General features: G+C 41.4%; 1 protein-coding gene across 6 annotated transcripts in view; it reads right to left on the bottom strand.

Moving 5' to 3' along the window:
- PCGF3 (polycomb group ring finger 3) overlaps positions 1 to 27,602 on the bottom strand; it is a 166,688-nt gene that overhangs the window by 102,789 nt on the left and 36,297 nt on the right. The window contains exon 2 of one of the 6 annotated variants that reach the window (XM_078772546.1): positions 1,923 to 1,963. The exons of the other annotated variants lie outside the window; for them this stretch is intronic. The gene's annotated coding sequence lies outside the window, so the exon portion shown is untranslated. The remainder of the gene's footprint in view (positions 1 to 1,922; positions 1,964 to 27,602) is intronic. 6 annotated transcript variants of the gene reach the window in all.

Below are 27,602 nucleotides of genomic sequence, written 5' to 3'. Positions count from 1 at the left end.
GATCCCTGCCTCACATTAACATGGTATACAGGATCCCTGCCTCACATTAACACAGTATACAGGATCCCTGCCTCACATTAACACAGCAAACGGGATCCCTGTATCACATTAACACGGTATACAGGATCCCTGCCTCACATTAACACGGTATACAGGATCCCTGCCTCACATTAACACGGTATACAGGATCCCTGCCTCACATTAACACAGTACACAGGATCCCTGTATCACATGGACAGGGTTTATACAGGATCCCTGTATTACATGGACAGGGTTTATACAGGATCCCTGCCTCACATTAACACAGTATACAGGATCCCTGCCTCACATTAACACGGTATACAGGATCCCTGCCTCACATTAACACAGTATACAGGATCCCTGCCTCACATTAACACAGTATACAGGATCCCTGCCTCACATTAACACAGTAAACGGGATCCCTGCCTCACATTAACACAGTATACAGGATCCCTGCCTCACATTAACACAGTATACAGGATCCCTGCCTCACATTAACACGGTATACAGGATCCCTGCCTCACATTAACACAGTATACAGGATCCCTGCCTCACATTAACACGGTATACAGGATCCCTGCCTCACATTAACACAGTATACAGGATCCCTGCCTCACATTAACACAGTATACAGGATCCCTGCCTCACATTAACACAGTAAACGGGATCCCTGCCTCACATTAACACAGTATACAGGATCCCTGCCTCACATTAACACAGTAAACGGGATCCCTGTATCACATGGACAGGTACAGGATCCCTCCCTACATCATGAGATAGTGCTCAGATGGGAACAACAATCGTGCAAACAAACAGAACAAGTACAAATTGAAACCAAAAGATGTTCGTTTGAATTGCTAGGTTGTGTGCTTCAATGAGGTATTCACCATCATTTGCTGTGTGTTAAGGTACAAGGTGGGTCCATAAGACACGATAAAAGATCATGTTTACCAAAGTAGGGAACGAGGCCTACAAGTCAATTTGCGGCCCATAATACACGAGGATGCGTCCACAAAACCACTCGCTATCAAAACTCCAAATCTACATTTTCCAAAGATCTCCACCATTTTGTGCGCCGTTTGTGGTTCAATCTCCTTCGTGTCCGTCTTACTCGTTTACCAATTCAGATAACCAGACATTCTCTGCCATCTTTAAGCCGGCGTGCTCACTTCGCCCTCCGCTGTCATTTCACAAATCCAACGTCTGCATTGGAGGAAAACACTGACGGAGTTTCAGAAACTCAGAGTTACTGGAACAAATCATTCTCTTTTTCGCTTTGTATCTAATTTTTCCATCCTTGGTGAGAAAAGTGGATGTTAACAAAATCAAGACGTCAGTTTGTGACCGATGATTAACGAGGTTACTGGTCGAACGCCTTGCCTAGGTGGACGGAGCGCACCTGCTCACCCACATAATGCCGGCAAAGATCGGAGGTCGACACTATGTAAAGGTCCAACTATAAAGAGGTAATATAAAGTGTAACATTTTCATACAAATATAAATCATGAATAATGGATGGGTTAAATTAATTAAATAATCGTTCATCGGTATCGAGGGCACAGGATTCCTCGTGCGATATATCGTGGACCATTCCCCGGCATGCCGTCGGAAACCTTTCCCCACGATTCCTATCCCTGTGCTCCGACACGTCCGTTTGTCGTCGTGCCGCCGTCACACCTTTGCCTCTTTCACCCTCGTCGTCCTGGTCTTCCACAAGCGTCAATATTTGGATTTAAAATGAATAAATTAATGGCAGCAGCAGAAGTAACTTAAAATAAATCCGGAAAATTCACTCGGGTTGTATTTGTTGTTTGAAGGGACACTTCTGCGTACAAAGATGCAAAGTGAGTAAATAAACGACTAGAAACTGCAACGTGATGCAAATGTGTCCATTGATGCACCTTCGTCCGTGGTGGATTTTCCTACAATTCCTCTCCCAGCGCTGCAAAAAGTCAAAAAGAGGAAAAAGAAAACGAGAGATGTCAACATTGTTACGATTGATCTCAATTAAAGGTTACATGAAAAAGTAAAGGTTACATGAATGAGAAAGAGAGAGGAGTGAGAGAGAGAGCGAGAGAGAGGAGTGAGAGAGAGAGCGAGAGAGAGAGAGAAAGAGGAGTGAGCGAGAGAGGAGTGAGAGAGAGGAGTGAGAGAGAGAAGTGAGAGAGAGGAGTGAGAGCGAGAGAGAGAGAGAAAGAGTGAGCGAGAGAGGAGTGAGAGAGAGGAGTGAGAGAGGAGTGAGAGAGAGAGCGAGAGAGAGGAGTGAGAGACAGGGGTGAGAGAGAGGAGAGAGAGAGAGAGGAGTGAGAGAGAGGAGTGAGAGGGAGAGAGAGAGGGAGAGAGAGAGGAGTGAGAGAGGGAGAGAGAAGAGAAAGAGGGAGAGAGTGAGAGAGTAAGAGTGAGGGAGAGAGAGGAGTGAGAGAGGGAGAGAGAGAGGGAGAGAGAGAGAGTGGGGGACAGAGGGTGAGAGAGGAGTGAGAGAGAGACAGAGAGAGGAGTGAGGGAGAGAGGGTGAGAGAGGAGTGAGGGAGAGAGGGAGAGAGGGTGAGAGAGGAGTGAGAGAGAGGAGTGAGAGAGAGGAGTGAGGAAGAGAGAGGGGAGTGAGAGAGGGGTGTGAGAGAGAGGAGTGAGAGACAGGAGTGAGAGACAGGAGTGAGAGAGAGGAGTGAGAGAGAGAGGAGTGAGAGAGAGAGGGTGAGAGAGAGAGGGTGAGAGAGACAGGGTGAGAGAGAGAGGAGTGAGAGAGGAGTGAGAGAGAGGAGTGAGAGAGAGGAGTGAGAGAGAGGAGTGAGAGAGGAGTGAGAGAGAGAGAGAGGAGTGAGAGAGGAGTGAGAGAGAGGAGTGAGAGAGAGGAGTGAGAGAGAGAGATAGGAGTGAGAGAGAGGAGTGAGAGAGAGGAGTGAGAGAGAGGAGTGAGAGAGGAGTGAGAGAGAGAGCGAGAGAGAGGAGTGAGAGACAGGAGTGAGAGACAGGAGTGAGAGAGAGAGAAAGAGGAGTGAGAGAGAGAGAAGAGTGAGAGAGAGGAGTGAGAGAGGAGTGAGAGAGAGAGCGAGAGAGAGGAGTGAGAGACAGGAGTGAGAGGGAGAGGGAGAGGGAGAGAGAGAGGAGTGAGAGAGAGAGGAGTGAGAGAGGGAGAGAGAAGAGAAAGAGGGAGAGAGAGAGTGAGAGAGTAAGAGTGAGGGAGAGAGAGGAGTGAGAGAGGGAGAGAGAGAGGGAGAGAGAGAGAGTGGGGGACAGAGGGTGAGAGAGGAGTGAGAGAGAGACAGAGAGAGGAGTGAGGGAGAGAGGGTGAGAGAGGAGTGAGGGAGAGAGGGTGAGAGAGGAGTGAGAGAGAGGAGTGAGAGAGAGGAGTGAGGAAGAGAGAGGGGAGTGAGAGAGGGGAGTGAGAGAGAGGAGTGAGAGACAGGAGTGAGAGACAGGAGTGAGAGAGAGGAGTGAGAGAGAGAGGAGAGAGAGAGAGAGGGTGAGAGAGAGGGTGAGAGAGAGAGGGTGAGAGAGAGGGTGAGAGAGAGAGGGTGAGAGAGAGAGGAGTGAGAGAGAGGAGTGAGAGAGAGGAGTGAGAGAGGAGTGAGAGAGAGAGAGAGGAGTGAGAGAGAGAGAGAGAGAGAAAGAGGAGTGAGAGAGAGGAGTGAGAGAGGAGTGAGAGAGAGAGAGAGAGAGAAAGAGGAGTGAGAGAGAGGAGTGAGAGAGAGGAGTGAGAGAGAGGAGTGAGAGAGAGGAGTGAGAGAGAGGAGTGAGAGAGAGGAGTGAGGGAGAGGAGTGAGGGAGAGGAGTGAGGGAGAGGAGTGAGGGAGAGGAGTGAGGGAGAGAGGGTGAGGGAGAGAGGGTGAGAGAGAGAGGTGAGAGAGAGGAGTGAGAGAGAGGAGTGAGAGAGAGAGGAGTGAGAGAGAGGAGTGAGAGAGAGGAGTGAGAGAGAGAGGAGTGAGAGAGAGGAGTGAGAGAGAGAGGAGTGAGAGAGAGGAGTGAGAGAGAGGAGTGAGAGAGAGAGGAGTGAGAGAGAGAGGAGTGAGAGAGAGGAGTGAGAGAGAGGAGTGAGAGAGAGAGGAGTGAGAGAGAGAGTAAGTGAGGGAGAGGGAGAGAGGGAGAGGGAGAGAGGGTGAGAGAGAGACACAGAGAGAGAGAGCGAGAGAGAGAGAGAAGAGAAGAGAAGAGAAGAGAGAGATAAATAGAAGAGAGAAAACATCAGATGCTGAGACTAACTCGAGTTATAATCTGTAAATGATTTCCAAAAGGCACATGACCTGTGTCCTGTTTCATCCAAATCTGAATCGGTTCACCTTTGCATCATTGCACATATGTATACCACGTTTGGTCAAAATCTCTCCAGTGGTTCACAAGTTATCTCGGTGAAAGAAAGTCTACACACGCATGCACGGACGGAAAACCTGAAAACACACACAATGCCTCACAATGGAATGGCACCTTTGACTACCGAGGCATAAAACATATAATAACAGCACATCTAACATGTTTAGATTTTGTAAACAGGACGTTTCCATGCCAATTCTGTGAACTTTCCAAAAGGTCGCCAGGTGATCATCTTACACAATGATACAAAACGTTTTCAACAATAAATAAACAAGAAGACGTCATGCGTAGCACGATACTTGCAAAATCCGCCCTCCCCCACCCCCCACCCCCCCCCCCCCAAAGGTTTTCCATTGATACAGCAAATTGTCCATTTCATGAAGATAAAAATTTACAATCTTGATCAAAGCTCGGGTCAACAGGATGAAAAGTGACGATTTTTAAGATGAAAAATGAGGATTTTAGAAATTTGGCCTATGTTGACCTTTTGGCCTATGTTGACCTAAAAATACTTGGTCGTTGAATTCAGTGACCAGATATGCAAGTCCTCTCCAAATATCAAGTAAATTGGATGAAAATTGAGGACTTTAGAAATTTGGTCCATGTTGACCATTTGGCCAATGCTGACCTCAAAAATACTTGGTGGTTGAATTCAGTGACCAGATATGCAAGTGGTCTTCAAATTTCAAGTCAATCACATGAAAATTGAGGATTTTAGAAATTTAGCAAAGTTGGTGACCTTTGGCCTATGTTGACCTTTTGACCTGTTGACCCCCAAAAAATAGGCTTCTGGCATTTGAACAACTCTACCATTTGGTGAAGTTTCGTGAAGATCGGTTGAAAATTGTGACCTGTAGGCCGGTGACAAACAAACAAACAAGAAAACGTCATGCGTAGCACGATACTTGCAAAATCCACCCTCCCCCAAAAGTTTTCCAATGATACATGATGGCCTATGTTGACCTTTTGGCCTATGGTGACCTCAAAAATACTTGGTGGTTGAATTCAGTAACCAGATATGCAAGTCCTCTTCAAATTTCACATCAATTAGATGAAAATTTAGGATTTTAGAAATGTGGCCTATGTTGACCTTCCGATGTTGACCTCAAATATACTAGGTGGTTGAATTCAGTGACGAGATATGCAAGTCCTCTTCAAATTTCAAGTCAATCGGATGAAAATTGAGAATTTTAGAAATTTGGCCTATGTTGACCATTTGGCCTATGTTGACCTTTTGGCCTATGTTGACCTTTTGGCCTATGTTGACATCAAATATAGTTTGTGGTTGAATTCAGTGACCAGATATGCAAGTCCTCTTCAAATTTCAAGTCAATTGGATGAAAATTGAGGATTTTAGAAATTTGGCCTATGTTGACCATTTGGCCAATGTTGACTTCAAAAATTCTTGGTGGTTGAATTCAATGACCAGATATGCAAGTGGTCTTCAAATTTCAAGTCAATCGGATGAAAATTGAGGATTTTAGAAATTTAGCAAAGTTGGTGACCTTTGGCCTATGTTGACCTTTTGACCTATTGACCCCAAAAATAATAGGCTTCTGGCATTTGACCAACTCTACCACTTGGTGAAGTTTGGTGAAGATCGGTTGAAAATTGTGACCTGTAGGCCGGTGACAAACTAACAGAGTCACAAACTAGAACGGGCACTCGGTAGAGCGCATACCTTCGCCGCAGCTACTGTTCTGTACTTGGCATGGGAGTGTAGGGAACAGAACAGTGAACAGTTTGGTGCTGATTTCATGCAAATCGGATAAGAATTGACCGAGTTATGACAAAAAACGCACATTTTGCAAGGTCGTGACCCCCCTGACCTTTGACCCCCAACCGCTAACAAGGGTAATGTCTTCACTGGGTCATGTCGTATATCACAAGATCGGGCATTGAATTCTGAACATTTTGGCATTAGTTGCATGCCAATTGGATAAAAATTGACCGCGCTATGGTAAAAATACGATTTTGACCTTTTCGTGACCTTGACCTTGACCTTTGACCCGATTGCTCCCAAAATCTAATCAAATGTGTCCCGTATAATAACCAATCATCCCACCAAATTTCATGCAATTCGGTTGAATACTTTTTGAGTTATGCGAATAACATACACACACACACACACACACACAGACATACAAATAAATACACAGCGATCAAAACATAACCTTCCGCTTTTGCGAAGGTAACAAAACCGACCAATATACTTGAAAAATCTTCGATTTTGCAAGTAACAAACAGACAGACAGACAGAATCACAAACACAACCCACCAATATACTTGCAAAATCTTAGATTTTGCAAGTAACAAGAAGACGTCATGCGTAGCACGATACTTGCAAAATCCGCCGCCCTCCCCCCCCCCCCCACCCCACCCAAAAAAAGTTTTCCAATGATACAGCAAATTGTCCATTTCATGAAGATTAAAATTTACAATCTTGATCAAAGATCGGGTCAACAGGATGAAAAGTGACGATTTTTCAGATGAAAAATGATGATTTTGGAAGGTTGACCTTGAGTTGACCTTTGACCTTTTGACCTCAAAAAGTTCGTTTCCCTATTTAGTGACTCGATGTGCAAATGCTGTTCAATTTTCAAGTCAATCGGATGAAAATTTAGGATATTAAAAATTTGGCCTATGTTGACCTTTTGGCCTATGTTGACCTCAAAAATAGATGCTGGTTGAATTCAGTGACCATATATATAAATCCTCTTAGAAGTTCAAGTCAATCAAATGAAAATTGGTGATTTTAGAAATTTGGCCTATGTTGACCTTTTGGCCTGCGTTTACCTAAATTATAATACGTGGTTGAATTCAGTGACCAGATATGCAAGTCATCTTCAAATTTCATGTCAATTGGATGAAAATTGAGGATTTTAGAAATGTGGCCTATGTTGACCTTTTGGCCGATGTTGACCTCAAATATACTTGGTGGTTGAATTCAGTGACCAGATATGCAAGTCCTCTTCAAATTTCAAGTCAATTGGATGAAAATTGAGGATTTTCGAAATTTGGCCTATGTTGACCATTTGGCCTATGTTGACCTCAAAAATACTTGGTGGTTGAATTCAGTGACCAGATATGCAAGTGATCTTCAAATTTCAAGTCAATCGCATGAAAATTGAGGATTTTAGAAAATTAGCAAATTTGGTGACCCTTGGCATATGTTGACCTTTTGACCTGTTGACCCTTTTACCTATTGGCCCCAAAAACAATAGGATTCTTGCTTTTGACCAACTCTACCACTTGGTGACGTTTCGTGAAGATCGGTTGAAAATTGTGACCTGTAGGCCGGTGACAAACAAACAAACAAGAAGACGTCATGCGTAGCACGATACTTGCAAAATCCGCCCCCCCCCCCCCCCCCCAAAGTTTTCCGTTGATACAGCAAATTGTCCATTTCATGAAGATTAAAATTTACAATCTTGATCAAAGCTCGGGTCAACAGGATGAAAATTGACGATTTTTCAGATGAAAAATGATGATTTTGGAAGGTTGACCTTGAGTTGACCTTTGACCTTTTTACCTCAAAACCAGTAAGTTTCCCTATTAATTGACTCAATGTGCAAATGCTGTTCAATTTTCAAGTTAATCGGATGAAAATTGAGGATATTAAAAATTTGGGCTATGTTGACCTTTTGGCCTATGTTGACCTCAAAAATAGATGGTGGTTGAATTCAGTGACCATGTATATAAATCCTCTTAGAAGTTAAAGTCAATCAAATGAACATTGGTGATTTTAGAAATTTGGCCTATGTTGACCTTTTGGCCTTTGTTTACCTAAAATATAATACGTGGTTGAATTCAGTGACCAGATATGCAAATCCTCTTCAAATTTCAAGTTAATTGGATGAAAATTGAGGATTTTAGAAATTTGGCATGTGTTGACCTTTTGGCCTATGTTCACCTAAAATATATATTTGTGGTTTAATTCAGTGACCAGATATGCAAATCCTCTTCAAATTTCAAGTTAATTGGATGAAAATTGAGGATTTTAGAAATTTGGCCTGTGTGGACCTTTTGGCCTATGTTGACCTCAAAAATACTTGGTGGTTGAATTCAGTGACCAGATATGCAAGTCCTCTTCAAATTTCAAGTCAATTGGATGAAAATTGAGGATTTTAGAAATTTGGCCTATGTTGACCTTTTCACCTATGTTGACCTTTTGGCCTATGTTCACCTAAAATATAATATGTGGTTGAATTCAGTGACCAGATATGCAAGTCCTCTTCAAATTTCAAGTCAATCGGATGAAAATTGAGGATTTTAGAAATTTAGCAAATTTGGTGACCTTTGGCCTATGTTGACCTTTTGACCTATTGACCCCAAAACAATAGGCTGCTGGCTTTTGACCAAGTCTACCATTTGGTGTAGTTTGGTGAAGATCGGTTGAAAATTGTGACCTGTAGGCCGGTGACAAACAAACAAACAAGAAAACGTCATGCGTAGCACGATACTTGCAAAATACGCCTTCCCCCACCCCCCCCCTCCCCCCCATAAGTTTACCATTGATACAGCAAATTGTCCATTTCATGAAGATTTAAATTTACAATCTTGATCAAAGCTCGGGTCAACAGGATGAAAATTGAGGACTTTAGAAATTTGGCCTATGTTGATCTTTTGGCCTATGTTGACCTCAAATATACTTGGTGGTTGAATTCAGTGACCAATTATGCAAGTCCTCTTCAAATTTCAAGTCAATTGAAAGGATAGGCAATTGAATTGATAGGATAGGATAGGCAGCCGTGAGGGGAATGGCGCGCTGGTTGTGTGAAGACTGCAGTACCTCAGAGATCGCGTTGAGGAGATTTTCCCGCCCGTCTCGATCACCCGATATTTCACATCTCCTCAGGACTCTGCGCTTCGGGCCCTCCACCCATCCGAAGCGCAGCTTGACTCAGCTGTGAGACGAGGCATCCTTGAGGATAATGGCGCGCTGGTTGCCTGAAGACTGCAGTACCTCAGAGATCGCGTTGAGGAGATTTTCCCGCCCGTCTCGATCACCCGATATTTTACATCTCCTCAGGACTCTGCGGTTCGGGCCCCTCCACCCATCCGAAGCGCAGCTTGACTCAGCTGTGAGACGAGGCATCCTTGAGGATAATGGCGCGCTGGTTGCCTGAAGACTGCAGTACCTCAGAGATCGCGTTGAGGAGATTTTCCCGCCCGTCTCGATCACCCGATATTTCACATCTCCTCAGGACTCTGCGCTTCGGGCCCCTCCATCCATCCGAAGCGCAGCTTGACTCAGCTGTGAGACGAGGCATCCTTGAGGATAATGGCGCGCTGGTTGCCTGAAGACCGCAGTACCTCAGAGATCGCGTTGAGGAGATTTTCCCGCCCGTCTCGATCACCCGATATTTCACATCTCCTCAGGACTCTGCGCTTCGGCCCCTCCATCCATCCGAAGCGCAGCTTGACTCGTTAACAGTTAAAATAAACTTCACGAACGGTTGACTTATTGTGCTTTCAATCGTTTCATGGCCAAATAATTGAGGTGATGAAGCTTGTCCCGAAACCTCGATATGTCAATGCGTTGGACATTTTGTCTCGGGAATGATATTATAACAATACAGGTGATGGACATGACACAAAGTCCCGTGTGGAATGCCGAATACAACAAGGTCCAGGTGATGGACATGACACAAAGTCCCGTGTGGAATGCCGAATACAACAAGGTCCAGGTGATGGACACGACACAAAGTCCCGTGTGGAATGCCGAATACAACAAGGTCCAGGTGATGGACACGACACAAAGTCCCGTGTGGAATGCCGAATACAACAAGGTCCAGGTGATGGACATGACACAAAGTCCCGTGTGGAATGCCGAATACAACAAGGTCCAGGTGATGGACATGACACAAAGTCCCGTGTGGAATGCCGAATACAACAAGGTCCAGGTGATGGACATGACACAAAGTCCCGTGTGGAATGCCGAATACAACAAGGTCCAGGTGATGGACACGACACAAAGTCCCGTGTGGAATGCCGAATACAACAAGGTCCAGGTGATGGACATGACACAAAGTCCCGTGTGGAATGCCGAATACAACAAGGTCCAGGTGATGGACACGACACAAAGTCCCGTGTGGAATGCCGAATACAACAAGGTCCAGGTGATGGACACGACACAAAGTCCCGTGTGGAATGCCGAATACAACAAGGTCCAGGTGATGGACACGACACAAAGTCCCGTATGGAATGCCGAATACAACAAGGTCCAGGTGATGGACATGACACAAAGTCCCGTGTGGAATGCCGAATACAACAAGGTCCAGGTGATGGACACGACACAAAGTCCCGTGTGGAATGCCGAATACAACAAGGTCCAGGTGATGGACACGACACAAAGTCCCGTGTGGAATGCCGAATACAACAAGGTCCAGGTGATGGACATGACACAAAGTCCCGTGTGGAATGCCGAATACAACAAGGTCCAGGTGATGGACACGACACAAAGTCCCGTGTGGAATGCCGAATACAACAAGGTCCAGGTGATGGACACGACACAAAGTCCCGTGTGGAATGCCGAATACAACAAGGTCCAGGTGATGGACATGACACAAAGTCCCGTGTGGAATGCCGAATACAACAAGGTCCAGGTGATGGACATGACACAAAGTCCCGTGTGGAATGCCGAATACAACAAGGTCCAGGTGATGGACATGACACAAAGTCCCGTGTGGAATGCCGAATACAACAAGGTCCAGGTGATGGACACGACACAAAGTCCCGTGTGGAATGCCGAATACAACAAGGTCCAGGTGATGGACATGACACAAAGTCCCGTGTGGAATGCCGAATACAACAAGGTCCAGGTGATGGACATGACACAAAGTCCCGTGTGGAATGCCGAATACAACAAGGTCCAGGTGATGGACATGACACAAAGTCCCGTGTGGAATGCCGAATACAACAAGGTCCAGGTGATGGACATGACACAAAGTCCCGTGTGGAATGCCGAATACAACAAGGTCCAGGTGATGGACACGACACAAAGTCCCGTGTGGAATGCCGAATACAACAAGGTCCAGGTGATGGACATGACACAAAGTCCCGTGTGGAATGCCGAATACAACAAGGTCCAGGTGATGGACATGACACAAAGTCCCGTGTGGAATGCCGAATACAACAAGGTCCAGATGATGGACATGACACAAAGTCCCGTGTGGAATGCCGAATACAACAAGGTCCAGGTGATGGACACGACACAAAGTCCCGTGTGGAATGCCGAATACAACAAGGTCCAGGTGATGGACACGACACAAAGTCCCGTGTGGAATGCCGAATACAACAAGGTCCAGGTGATGGACACGACACAAAGTCCCGTGTGGAATGCCGAATACAACAAGGTCCAGGTGATGGACACGACACAAAGTCCCGTGTGGAATGCCGAATACAACAAGGTCCAGGTGATGGACACGACACAAAGTCCCGTGTGGAATGCCGAATACAACAAGGTCCAGGTGATGGACACGACACAAAGTCCCGTGTGGAATGCCGAATACAACAAGGTCCAGGTGATGGACATGACACAAAGTCCCGTGTGGAATGCCGAATACAACAAGGTCCAGAAGCGACACGAACTTTGAACCGTTTAATATCCAGATTTAGTGAATTATCTCATGTTTACAAAAAGTATTCACACACTGGAAGACGTGAAGGTTTGAAAAATTCTGGATGCTTCCAACCAGGTGAAGTCCGATTGGGTGGATCAGTGACGTGGCTGATGTTGCTCTGAACAATCTAAATGGCGATCATCACGTGGTACGAGCAAAGGTAGCTCTTTAATACATTAATGACACGTGCTCATGTTGGCAGCACAGACAGGCGTGGCGTCGTTATATAATTATGTTAACATAATGGTTACCTGCCCTGCCATCTCCTTCAACACTCCCGGATGTTTATCCGGCCCCAAAGCTTTATCTTCTTTCGTCAACTCCAGGAAACACACCAGGTAACGTGAAAAAAACAACGGAATAACTCGTACGGGTCGACAGGATGTCCAGTTTAACGTCCATCCGAGGGACGGTGCACACACTGATGCATCTCCCTACCTGGGAAATACCTTGATTACAGTCTATAGCTCTGTCGGGATTCGAACCCAGGATTGAACAGGTTCGAGGTGCGTGTACACATCTCCAGGCCATCCTATCAGCCCTTACCTGAGGTACTAAATAAAAAAACTTCTTTATTTAAATATACTAAGGGGCCCGTTCGTCCGTTGTACCAAATTTTCATTGGTCTTTACGGCCTTGTAGCATACCTGCCTTGTAGCATACCTGCCTTCCGAACTCATGGAGCTCTTTTGGGTTTACACCTGTAAGTTTGAATTCGCTTTAATGCCCTTCTGTTTAGTCCCCTTGACCCACTCCTCCCTCTCACAGATGGATGAAAGGACCGATAACATATACTCCTCGTGGCGGTTTTAAACATCCACGTGGTTTTAAACAACATCCATGCGAACATCCACGTGGTTTAATCACCGACCTGTATGCAAATCAGAGATGACCGTGGCGACCTATCACTTGACATGCGAACATACAATATGCACCTGACAAGTTAATGCATGTGATGAGGCCTATGTTGACCTTTTGGCCTATGTTGACCTCAAATATACTTGGTGGTTGAATCAGTCACCAGATATGCAAGTCCTCTTCAAATTTCAAGTCAATTGGATGAAAAATGAGGATTTTAGAAATTTGACCTATGTTGACCTTTTGGCCTATGTTGAGCTTTTGGCCTATGTTCACCAAAAATATAATTTGTGGTTGAATTCAGTGACCAGATATGCAAGTCCTCTTCAAATTTAAAGTCAATTGGATGAAAATTGAGGATTTTAGAAATTTGGCCTATGTTGACCTTTTGGCCTAACTTGACTTCAAGAATACTTGGTGGTTGAATTCAATGACCAGATATGCAAGTGGTCTTCAAATTTCAAGTCAATTGGATAAAAATTGAGGATTTTAGAAATTTGGCCTATGTTGACCATTTGGCCTATGTTGACCTCAAAAATACTTGGTGGTTGAATTCAATGATCAGATATGCAAGTGGTCTTCAAATTTCAAGTCAATCGGATGAAAATTGGGGATTTTAGAAATTTAGCAAATTTGGTGACCTTTGGCCTATGTTGACCTTTTGACCTATTGACCCCAAAAACAATAGGCTTCTGGCTTTTGACCAACTGTACCATTTGGGGTAGTTTGGTGAAGATCGGTTGAAAATTGTGACCTGTAGGCCGGTGACAAACAAACAAACAAACAGACAGACAGACAGAGTCACAAAAACAACCGACCAATATACTTGAAAAATCTTCGATTTTGCAAGTAATAAAATATCTTCACCTCAAGAATAAAACAAGAAGACGTCATGCGTAGCACGATACTTGCAAAATCCGCCCTCCCCCAAAAGTTTTCCAATGATACATGATGGCCTATGTTGACCTTTTGGCCTATGGTGACCTCAAAAATACTTGGTGGTTGAATTCAGTAACCAGATATGCAAGTCCTCTTCAAATTTCACATCAATTAGATGAAAATTTAGGATTTTAGAAATGTGGCCTATGTTGACCTTTTGGCCGATGTTGACCTCAAGTATACTTGGTGGTTGAATTCAGTGACCAGATATGCAAGTCCTCTTCAAATCTCAAGTCAATTGGATGAAAATTGAGGATTTTAGAAATTTAGCCTATGTTGACCTTTTGGCCTATGTTGACCTTTTGGCCTATGTTGACCTCAAAAATACTTGGTGGTTGAATTCAGTGACCAATTATGCAAGTCCTCTTCAAATTTAAAGTCAATTGGATGAAAATTGAGGATTTTAGAAATTTGGCCTATGTTGACCTTTTGGCCAATGTTGACCTCAACGTACTTGGTGGTTGAATTCAGTGACCAGATATGCAAGTCCTCTTCAAATTTCAAGTCAATCAGATGAAAATTGAGGATTTTAGAAATTTTGCCAAGTTGGTGACCTTTGGCCTATGTTGACCTTTTGACCTATTGACCTTTTGACCTATAGGCTTCTTGCTTTTGACCAACTCTACCATTTGGTGAAGTCTCGTGAAGATCGGTTGAAAAATGTGACCTGTAGGCCGGTGACAAACAAACAAACAGACAAACAAACAAAGACAGACAGACAGACAGAACCACAAACACAACCGACCAATATACTTGAAAAATCTTCGATTTTGCAAGTAACAAGAAAGAGCAATCGGAGATTGCAGACCCTCGTCAGGACGTGTTTGTGTGGCGTATTTTGTATGGTGTTTATTAGCTGCTGTGTTCGTTTGGTTTATTGTCAACGTAGGTTTATGCTCAATCCAATAAGGCTGCCGAACCACGTGACAGATGACATCAATTTAATTCTCCCATTCAATTTTGGTGTAAATCATGCTCAATAAATTTCAAACTGATCGGATCAAGCGTTCTACTTGTCTAATTATGACGACATAATGAAGCCACCAATGACATAATCATGAATACATGTTGTTCCCCACTAGCCATGTTTAAATAGTTGACAATGAGCCAGGTCTCAATATTTTCCATGGAGCGGTTTCATAGAAAAAGAGGAACAATTGTTTTGGGTTTTCTGACCTATGACGTCATAATTACACTGGACAACAAATATTTTGCGACTGGGGTAAGAACATATGTTCGACACTAAATCCAGTTTTCCGATTCTGAATCTGAAGTCAGAGTTTTCTCAGCATGTCAGGATTTTGAGTGAAACATATGGTCCAATTACAGTAGCTTGCCCTGGTAGGTGATTTTGAGTGATCATAAATGCTTATTTTTTGTTTCAATGATAGCAATACAACTGTTGTACAATATTATTTCTCATAAAACGAGCTTTAGAATGCACTTTAAATTATAAAAAAAATGGATGACAACTGACCAAGCTATGAATTTTTAAGTAAAAGTTTCCATGCGGCATTACAATTTTGCGTGCCGCTTCCGTGCTAAGAGGAGTTAAAAACTTGATACTAAAATGTTTAAATGCAATGTATATATTTTAAGTATGTATCGACTTTGGCATTCATAACATGCGAATAGAATCTACAGATTTCCAGGTTATAACCTAATACATATTTCTGTATATTTTCATGTTTGGCATGCAGTCGTGGCCAAAAATACTGGCACCCTTGCTCAAATACTCATTCCGTTACCAGCACACCAGATTCATTCTATCACCAGCACACCAGATTCATTCTATCACCAGCACACCAGATTCATTCTATCACCAGCACACCAGATTCATTCTATCACCAGCACACCAGATTCATTCTATCACCAGCACACCAGATTCATTCTATCACCAGCACACCAGATTCATTCTATCACCAGCACACCAGATTCATTCTATCACCAGCACATCAGATTAATTATATTACCAGCACATCAGATTAATTATATTACCAGCACATCAGATTAAGTATATTACCAGCACATCAGATTCATTCCATTACCAGCACATCAGATTAATTATATTACCAGCACATCAGATTAATTATATTACCAGCACATCAGATTAATTATATTACCAGCACATCAGATTCATTCCATTACCAGCACATCAGATTAATTCCATTACCAGCACATCAGATTCATTCCATTACCAGCACACCAGATTAATTCCATTACCAGCAGATCAGATTAATTCCATTACCAGCACATCAGATTAATTCCATTACCAGCACATCAGATTCATTCCATTACCAGCACATCAGATTCATTCCATTACCAGTACATCAGATTAATTCCATTACCAGCACATCAGATTCATTCCATTACCAGCACATCAGATTAATTCTATTACCAGCACACCAGATTAATTCCATTGCCAGCACATCAGATTAATTCCATTACCAGCACATCAGATTAATTCCATGACAAGCACATCAGATTCATTCTATTACCAGCACACCAGATTAATTCCATTACCAGCACACCAGATTAATTCCATTACCAGCACATCAGATTAATTATATAACCAGCACATCAGATTAATTCCATTACCAGCACATCAGATTAATTCCATTACCAGCACACCAGATTAATTCCATTACCAGCACATCAGATTAATTATATAACCAGCACATCAGATTAATTCCATTACCAGCACATCAGATTAATTCCATTGCCAGCACATCAGATTAATTCCATGACCAGCACATCAGATTAATTCCATTACCAGCACATCAGATTAATTCCATTACCAGCACATCAGATTAATTCCATTACCAGCACATCAGATTAATTCCATTACCAGCACATCAGATTAATTCCATTACCAGCACATCAGATTAATTCCATTACCAGCACATCAGATTAATTCCATTACCAGCACATCAGATTAATTATATTACCAGCACATCAGATTAATTCCATTACCAGCACATCAGATTAATTCCATTACCAGCACATCAGATTAATTCCATTACCAGCACACCAGATTAATTCCATTACCAGCACATCAGATTAATTATATAACCAGCACATCAGATTAATTCCATTACCAGCACATCAGATTAATTCCATTACCAGCACATCAGATTAATTCCATTACCAGCACATCAGATTAATTATATTACCAGCACATCAGATTAATTATATTACCAGCACACCAGATTAATTATATTACCAGCACATCAGATTAATTATATGACCAGCACATCAGATTAATTATATTACCAGCACATCAGATTAATTCCATTACCAGCACATCAGATTAATTCCACTACCAGCACATCAGATTAATTCCATGACAAGCACATCAGATTCATTCTATTACCAGCACACCAGATTAATTCCATTGCCAGCACATCAGATTAATTCCATTACCAGCACATCAGATTAATTCCATGACAAGCACATCAGATTCATTCTATTACCAGCACACCAGATTAATTCCATTGCCAGCACATCAGATTAATTCCATTACCAGCACATCAGATTAATTCCATGACAAGCACATCAGATTCATTCTATTACCAGCACAACAGATTAATTCCATTACCAGCACATCAGATTAATTCCATTACCAGCACACCAGATTAATTCCATTGCCAGCACATCAGATTAATTCCATTACCAGCACATCAGATTAATTCCATTACCAGCACATCAGATTAATTCCATGACCAGCACACCAGATTCATTCCATTGCCAGCACATCTATCTATAATTCCAGCAATCTCTGTGTGTCTGTGTGTCTGTGTGTCTGTGTGTCTGTGACCGCTGTTTCTCGACAACCACGGGTCCGATATACTTTAAACTTGCCAGGTATATTGCTGGGGACCCGAGGATGTGCCTTTTCAAGGTTTGTAATTAATCGGACAAGTACTTACCGAGCTATGTCCAAAAAACGCTTCAACCAATCAGAGAGCAGCGAGCTATCACGTGTGCCGAACGTGGCGATCAGACTCTGCCTCGGACGGCACATTTGACAGCGTATTCATTTATTTCACGTTGGAAAACTATGTTGCCGTTAAACTATGTTTTAAAACGAATTCAAACTGCGATTAAATTAAAACGATTCATCGTAACTGCGATTTGCGAACTTCCGGACAGTGACGACTTCACTTCCGGCAGCCAATCACAGAACGCTTTGTTGCGTAGGCGTGGCCGATGTGAGACGAGCGGAGCTGAGCGCGTTACGAGCTGACCGCCATTACGGTACGTAATTCGATTTCTTATGCGCATTATTTCTCCCAATTCAGTCAGAGCGAAGGGCGGAAGCGAAGAGCGTTGTTTTTTTTGTTTACGGGCGTACGGGCGGGGTAGAGCGTACGGGTAGCGTTTTTTTTTTTTTTTGGCAAGGAACGGGCACCCACGTACGGGCAATGCCCTAGTCTATCTATAATTCCAGTAATCTCTGTTTGTTTGTACGTTTGTACGTTTGTTTGTCTGTGACCGCTGTTTCTCGACAACCACGGGTCCGATATACTTTTAACTTGCCAGGTATATTGCTGGGGACCCGAGGATGTGCCTTTTCAAGGTTTCATATTAATCGGACAATTACTTACCGAGCTATGTCCAAAAAACGATTCAACCAATCAGAGAGCAGCGAACTATCGCGTGTGCCGAACGTGGCGGACACACTCTGCCTCGGATGGCACATTTGAGAGCGTATTCATTTATTTCACGTTGGAAAACTATGTTGGCGTTAAACTATGTTTTAAAACTAATAAAAACGAATTTGCGATTCATTCGCTTTCCTGCGCGTTTGTGCACGCGATGGCGATTTCTTTACCAAACTCCGGAAGCCGTTCGCTTTGGACCAAACCATTTCATGTAAATAGAGGGGGGGGGATATAATTTTAGATATAGATATAGTACGGGCAATGCCCTAGTCAGATTAATTCGATTACCAGCACATCAGATTAATTCCATGACCAGCACACCAGATTAATTCCATTACCAGCACATCAGATTCAATCCATTACCAGCACATCAGATTCATTCCATTACCAGCACATCAGATTAATTCCATTACCAGCACATCAGATTAATTCCATTACCAGCACATCAGATTCATTCTATCACCAGCACACCAGATTCATTCTATCACCAGCACATCAGATTCATTCCATTACCAGCACACCAGATTCATTCCATTACCAGCACATCAGATTCATTCCATTACCAGCACATCAGATTAATTCCATTACCAGCACATCAGATTCATTCTATCACCAGCACATCAGATTCATTCCATTACCAGCACACCAGATTCATTCTATCACCAGCACATCAGATTCATTCCATTACCAGCACACCAGATTCATTCCATTACCAGCACATCAGATTCATTCCATTACCAGCACATCAGATTCATTCCATTACCAGCACATCAGATTAATTCCATTACCAGCACATCAGATTCATTCTATCACCAGCACATCAGATTAATTCCATTACCAGCACATCAGATTAATTCCATGACCAGCACATCAGATTAATTCCATTACCAGCACATCAGATTAATTCCATTACCAGCACATCAGATTCATTCTATCACCAGCACATCAGATTAATTCCATTACCAGCACATCAGATTCATTCTATAACCAGCACATCAGATTAATTCCATTACCAGCACATCAGATTCATTCTATCACCAGCACATCAGATTCATTCCATTACCAGCACACCAGATTAATTCCATTACCAGCACATCAGATTCATTCCATTACCAGCACACCAGATTCATTCCATTACCAGCACACCAGATTCATTCCATTACCAGCACACCAGATTCATTCTATCACCAGCACATCAGATTCATTCCATTACCAGCACACCAGATTCATTCCATTACCAGCGCATCAGATTCATTCCATTACCAGCACATCAGATTAATTCCATTACCAGCACATCAGATTCATTCTATCACCAGCACATCAGATTAATTCCATTACCAGCACATCAGATTAATTCCATGACCAGCACATCAGATTAATTCCATTACCAGCACATCAGATTAATTCCATTACCAGCACATCAGATTAATTCCATTACCAGCACATCAGATTCATTCTATCACCAGCACATCAGATTAATTCCATTACCAGCACATCAGATTCATTCTATAACCAGCACATCAGATTAATTCCATTACCAGCACATCAGATTCATTCTATCACCAGCACATCAGATTCATTCCATTACCAGCACACCAGATTAATTCCATTACCAGCACATCAGATTCATTCCATTACCAGCACACCAGATTCATTCCATTACCAGCACACCAGATTCATTCCATTACCAGCACACCAGATTCATTCTATCACCAGCACATCAGATTCATTCCATTACCAGCACACCAGATTCATTCCATTACCAGCGCATCAGATTCATTCCATTACCAGCACATCAGATTAATTCCATGACCAGCACATCAGATTAATTCCATTACCAGCACATCAGATTAATTCCATTACCAGCACAACAGATTAATTCCATTACCAGCACATCAGATTAATTCCATGACCAGCACAACAGATTAATTCCATTACCAGCACATCAGATTAATTCCATTACCAGCACATCAGATTAATTATATTACCAGCACATCAGATTAATTATATTACCAGCACATCAGATTAATTATATTACCAGCACATCAGATTAATTATATTACCAGCACATCAGATTAATTATATTACCAGCACATCAGATTAATTATATTACCAGCACACCAGATTAATTTATATTACCAGCACATCAGATTAATTCCATTACCAGCACATCAGATTAATTATATTACCAGCACATCAGATTAATTTTATATTACCAGCACATCAGATTAATTATATTACCAGCACACCAGATTAATTATATTACCAGCACATCAGATTAATTCCATTACCAGCACATCAGATTAATTCCATTACCAGCACATCAGATTAATTCCATTACCAGCACATCAGATTAATTCCATGACCAGCACAACAGATTAATTCCATTACCAGCACATCAGATTAATTCCATGACCAGCACAACAGATTAATTCCATTACCAGCATATCAGATTAATTCCATTACCAGCACATCAGATTAATTCCATTACCAGCATATCAGATTAATTCCATTACCAGCACAACAGATTAATTCCATTACCAGCACATCAGATTAATTCCATTACCAGCATATCAGATTAATTCCATTACCAGCATATCAGATTAATTCCATGACCAGCACAACAGATTAATTCCATTACCAGCATATCAGATTAATTCCATTACCAGCACATCAGATTAATTCCATGACCAGCACAACAGATTAATTCCATTACCAGCACATCAGATTAATTCCATTACCAGCACATCAGATTAATTCCATTACCAGCACATCAGATTAATTCCATTACCAGCATATCAGATTAATTCCATTACCAGCACATCAGATTCATTCCATTACCAGCACACCAGATTAATTATATTACCAGCACACCAGATTAATTATATTACCAGCACACCAGATTAATTTATATTACCAGCACATCAGATTAATTCCATTACCAGCACATCAGATTAATTATATTACCAGCACATCAGATTAATTTTATATTACCAGCACATCAGATTAATTATATTACCAGCACACCAGATTAATTCCATGACCAGCACAACAGATTAATTCCATTACCAGCACACCAGATTCATTCTATCACCAGCACACCAGATTAATTCTATCACCAGCACAACAGATTAATTCTATCACCAGCACACCAGATTAATTATATTACCAGCACATCAGATTAATTATATTACCAGCACACCAGATTAATTATATTACCAGCACATCAGATTAATTATATTACCAGCACAACAGATTAATTCTATCACCAGCACACCAGATTAATTATATTACCAGCACATCAGATTAATTATATTACCAGCACATCACATTAATTCCATTACCAGCACACCAGATTAATTCCATTACCAGCACACCAGATTAATTCCATTACCAGCACACCAGATTAATTCCATTACCAGCACAACAGATTAATTCCATTACCAGCACAACAAATTAATTATATTACCAGCACACCAGATTAATTCCATGACCATCACACCAGATTAATTCCATGACCAGCACATCAGATTAATTCCATGACCAGCACATCAGATTCATTCCATGACCAGCACATCAGATTAATTTCATTACCAGCACACCAGATTAATTATATTACCAGCACAACAGATTAATTCCATGACCAGCACAACAGATTAATTCCAATACCAGCACATCAGATTCAATCCATTACCAGCACAACAGATTAATTATATTACCAGCACAACAGATTAATTCCATGACCAGCACAACAGATTAATTCCAATACCAGCACATCAGATTCAATCCATTACCAGTACATCAGATTAATTCCATTACCAGTACACCAGATTAATTCCATTACCAGCACAACAGATTAATTCCATTACCAGCACAACAGATTAATTCCATTACCAGTACATCAGATTAATTCCATTACCAGTACACCAGATTAATTCCATTACCAGCACAACAGATTAATTCCATTACCAGCACATCAGATTCATTCCATTACCAGCACATCAGATTAATTCCATTACCAGCACATCAGATTAATTCCATTACCAGCACATCAGATTAATTCCATTACCAGCACATCAGATTAATTCCATTACCAGCACAACAGATTAATTCCATTACCAGCACACCAGATTAATTCCATTACCAGCACAACAGATTAATTCCATTACCAGCACATCAGATTAATTCCATTACCAGCACATCAGATTAATTCCATTACCAGCACATCAGATTAATTCCATTACCAGCACAACAGATTAATTCCATTACCAGCACACCAGATTAATTCCATTACCAGCACAACAGATTAATTCCATTACCAGCACATCAGATTCATTCCATTACCAGCACATCAGATTAATTCCATTACCAGCACATCAGATTAATTCCATTACCAGCACAACAGATTAATTCCATTACCAGCACATCAGATTAATTCCATTACCAGCACATCAGATTAATTCCATTACCAGCACATCATATTAATTCCATTACCAGCACAACAGATTAATTCCATTACCAGCACATCAGATTAATTCCATTACCAGCACAACAGATTAATTCCATTACCAGCACATCAGATTCATTCCATTACCAGCACATCAGATTAATTCCATTACCAGCACATCAGATTAATTCCATTACCAGCACATCAGATTAATTCCATTACCAGCACATCAGATTAATTATATTACCAGCACAACAGATTAATTCCAATACCAGCACATCAGATTCAATCCATTACCAGCACAACAGATTAATTCCATTACCAGCACATCAGATTAATTCCATTACCAGCACAACAGATTAATTCCATTACCAGCACACCAGATTAATTCCATTACCAGCACAACAGATTAATTCCATTACCAGCACATCAGATTAATTCCATTACCAGCACAACAGATTAATTCCATTACCAGCACACCAGATTAATTCCATTACCAGCACAACAGATTAATTCCATTACCAGCACATCAGATTCATTCCATTACCAGCACATCAGATTAATTCCATTACCAGCACATCAGATTAATTCCATTACCAGCACATCAGATTAATTCCATTACCAGCACATCAGATTAATTCCATTACCAGCACATCAGATTAATTCCATTACCAGCACATCAGATTAATTCCATTACCAGCACACCAGATTAATTCCATTACCAGCACATCAGATTAATTCCATTACCAGCACACCAGATTAATTCCATTACCAGCACATCAGATTAATTCCATTACCAGCACAACAGATTAATTCCATTACCAGCACACCAGATTAATTCCATTACCAGCACAACAGATTAATTCCATTACCAGCACATCAGATTAATTCCATTACCAGCACAACAGATTAATTCCATTACCAGCACAACAGATTAATTATATAACCATCACATCAGATTAATTCCATTACCAGCACAACAGATTAATTCCATTACCAGCACAACAGATTAATTCCATTACCAGCACAACAGATTAATTCCATTACCAGCACAACAGATTAATTATATAACCAGCACATCAGATTAATTCCATTACCATCACATCAGATTAATTCCATTACCAGCACAACAGATTAATTCCATTACCAGCACATCAGATTAATTCCATTACCATCACATCAGATTAATTCCATTACCAGCACATCAGATTAATTCCATTACCAGCACATCAGATTCATTCCATTACCAGCACATCAGATTAATTCCATTACCAGCACATCAGATTAATTCCATTACCAGCACATCAGATTAATTCCATTACCAGCACATCAGATTAATTCCATTACCAGCACATCATATTAATTCCATTACCAGCACAACAGATTAATTCCATTACCAGCACATCAGATTAATTCCATTACCAGCACATCAGATTAATTCCATTACCAGCACAACAGATTAATTCCATGACCAGCACATGAGATTCATTCCATTACCAGCACATCAGATTAATTCCATTACCAGCACAACAGATTAATTCCATTACCAGCACATCAGATTAATTCCATTACCAGCACATCAGATTAATTCCATTACCAGCACATCAGATTAATTCCATTACCAGCACATCAGATTAATTCCATTACCAGCACAACAGATTAATTCCATTACCAGCACATCAGATTAATTCCATTACCAGCACATCAGATTAATTCCATTACCAGCACACCAGATTAATTCCATTACCAGCACACCAGATTAATTCCATTACCAGCACAACAGATTAATTCCATTACCAGCACATCAGATTAATTCCATTACCAGCACATCAGATTAATTCCATTACCAGCACATCAGATTAATTCCATGACCAGCACATCAGATTAATTCCATTACCAGCACACCAGATTCATTCTATCACCAGCACATCAGATTCAATCCATTACCAGCACAACAGATTAATTCCATTACCAGCACAACAGATTAATTCCATTACCAGCACAACAGATTAATTCCATTACCAGCACAACAGATTAATTCCATTACCAGCACATCAGATTAATTCCATTACCATCACACCAGATTAATTCCATGACCAGCACAACAGATTAATTCCATGACCAGCACATCAGATTAATTCCATTACCATCACACCAGATTAATTCCATGACCAGCACAACAGATTAATTCCATGACCAGCACATGAGATTCATTCCATTACCATCACACCAGATTAATTCCATGACCAGCACAACAGATTAATTCCATGACCAGCACAACAGATTAATTCCATTACCAGCACATCAGATTAATTCCATTACCATCACACCAGATTAATTCCATGACCAGCACATCAGATTAATTCCATGACCAGCACATCAGATTAATTCCATTACCAGCACAACAGATTAATTCCATTACCAGCACAACAGATTAATTCCATTACCAGCACATCAGATTAATTCCATGACCAGCACATCAGATTAATTCCATTACCAGCACAACAGATTAATTCCATTACCAGCACAACAGATTAATTCCATGACCAGCACAACAGATTAATTCCATTACCAGCACAACAGATTAATTCCATGACCAGCACATCAGATTAATTCCATTACCAGCACAACAGATTAATTCCATTACCAGCACAACAGATTAATTCCATTACCAGCACATCAGATTCATTCCATTACCAGCACAACAGATTAATTCCATGACCAGCACATCAGATTAATTCCATGACCAGCACAACAGATTAATTCCATGACCAGCACATCAGATTAATTCCATTACCAGCACAACAGATTAATTCCATTACCAGCACACCAGATTAATTCCATGACCAGCACAACAGATTAATTCCATGACCAGCACAACAGATTAATTCCATTACCAGCACATCAGATTAATTCCATTACCAGCACATCAGATTAATTCCATTACCAGCACACCAGATTAATTCCATTACCAGCACATCAGATTAATTCCATGACCAGCACAACAGATTAATTCCATTACCAGCACATCAGATTAATTCCATTACCAGCACATCAGATTAATTCCATTACCAGCACACCAGATTAATTCCATGACCAGCACATCAGATTAATTCCATTACCAGCACATCAGATTAATTCCATTACCAGCACATCAGATTAATTCCATTACCAGCACACCAGATTAATTCCATTACCAGCACACCAGATTAATTCCATTACCAGCACATCAGATTAATTCCATTACCAGCACACCAGATTAATTCCATGACCAGCACAACAGATTAATTCCATGACCAGCACAACAGATTAATTCCATTACCAGCACATCAGATTAATTCCATTACCAGCACACCAGATTAATTCCATTACCAGCACAACAGATTAATTCCATTACCAGCACATCAGATTAATTCCATTACCAGCACATCAGATTAATTCCATTACCAGCACACCAGATTAATTCCATTACCAGCACATCAGATTAATTCCATTACCAGCACATCAGATTAATTCCATTACCAGCACACCAGATTAATTCCATGACCAGCACATCAGATTAATTCCATTACCAGCACATCAGATTCATTCTATCACCAGCACACCAGATTCATTCTATCACCAGCACATCAGATTCATTCCATTACCAGCACATCAGATTCATTCTATCACCAGCACATCAGATTCATTCCATTACCAGCACATCAGATTCATTCTATCACCAGCACATCAGATTAATTCCATTACCAGCACATCAGATTCATTCCATTACCAGCACACCAGATTCATTCCATTACCAGCACATCAGATTCATTCCATTACCAGCACATCAGATTCATTCTATCACCAGCACATCAGATTCATTCCATTACCAGCACACCAGATTCATTCTATCACCAGCACATCAGATTCATTCCATTACCAGCACACCAGATTCATTCCATTACCAGCACATCAGATTAATTCCATTACCAGCACATCAGATTCATTCTATCACCAGCACATCAGATTAATTCCATTACCAGCACATCAGATTAATTCCATGACCAGCACATCAGATTAATTCCATTACCAGCACATCAGATTAATTCCATTACCAGCACATCAGATTAATTCCATTACCAGCACATCAGATTCATTCTATAACCAGCACATCAGATTAATTCCATTACCAGCACATCAGATTCATTCTATCACCAGCACACCAGATTCATTCCATTACCAGCACACCAGATTCATTCCATTACCAGCACACCAGATTCATTCTATCACCAGCACATCAGATTCATTCCATTACCAGCACATCAGATTCATTCCATTACCAGCACACCAGATTCATTCCATTACCAGCACATCAGATTCATTCCATTACCAGCACACCAGATTCATTCCATTACCAGCGCATCAGATTCATTCCATTACCAGCACATCAGATTAATTCCATTACCAGCACATCAGATTCATTCTATCACCAGCACATCAGATTAATTCCATTACCAGCACATCAGATTAATTCCATGACCAGCACATCAGATTAATTCCATTACCAGCACATCAGATTAATTCCATTACCAGCACATCAGATTAATTCCATGACCAGCACATCAGATTAATTCCATTACCAGCACATCAGATTAATTCCATTACCAGCACAACAGATTAATTCCATTACCAGCACATCAGATTAATTCCATGACCAGCACAACAGATTAATTCCATTACCAGCACATCAGATTAATT

The sequence above is a fragment of the Myxine glutinosa genome, chromosome 2, assembly GCF_964187855.1.
Source record: "Myxine glutinosa chromosome 2, kmMyxGlut1.1, whole genome shotgun sequence".
Taxonomy (NCBI): Eukaryota; Metazoa; Chordata; class Myxini; order Myxiniformes; family Myxinidae; genus Myxine; species Myxine glutinosa.
The sequence above is the reverse complement of the archived record's forward strand: the minus strand, read 5'-3'. Positions and strand labels throughout refer to the sequence as shown.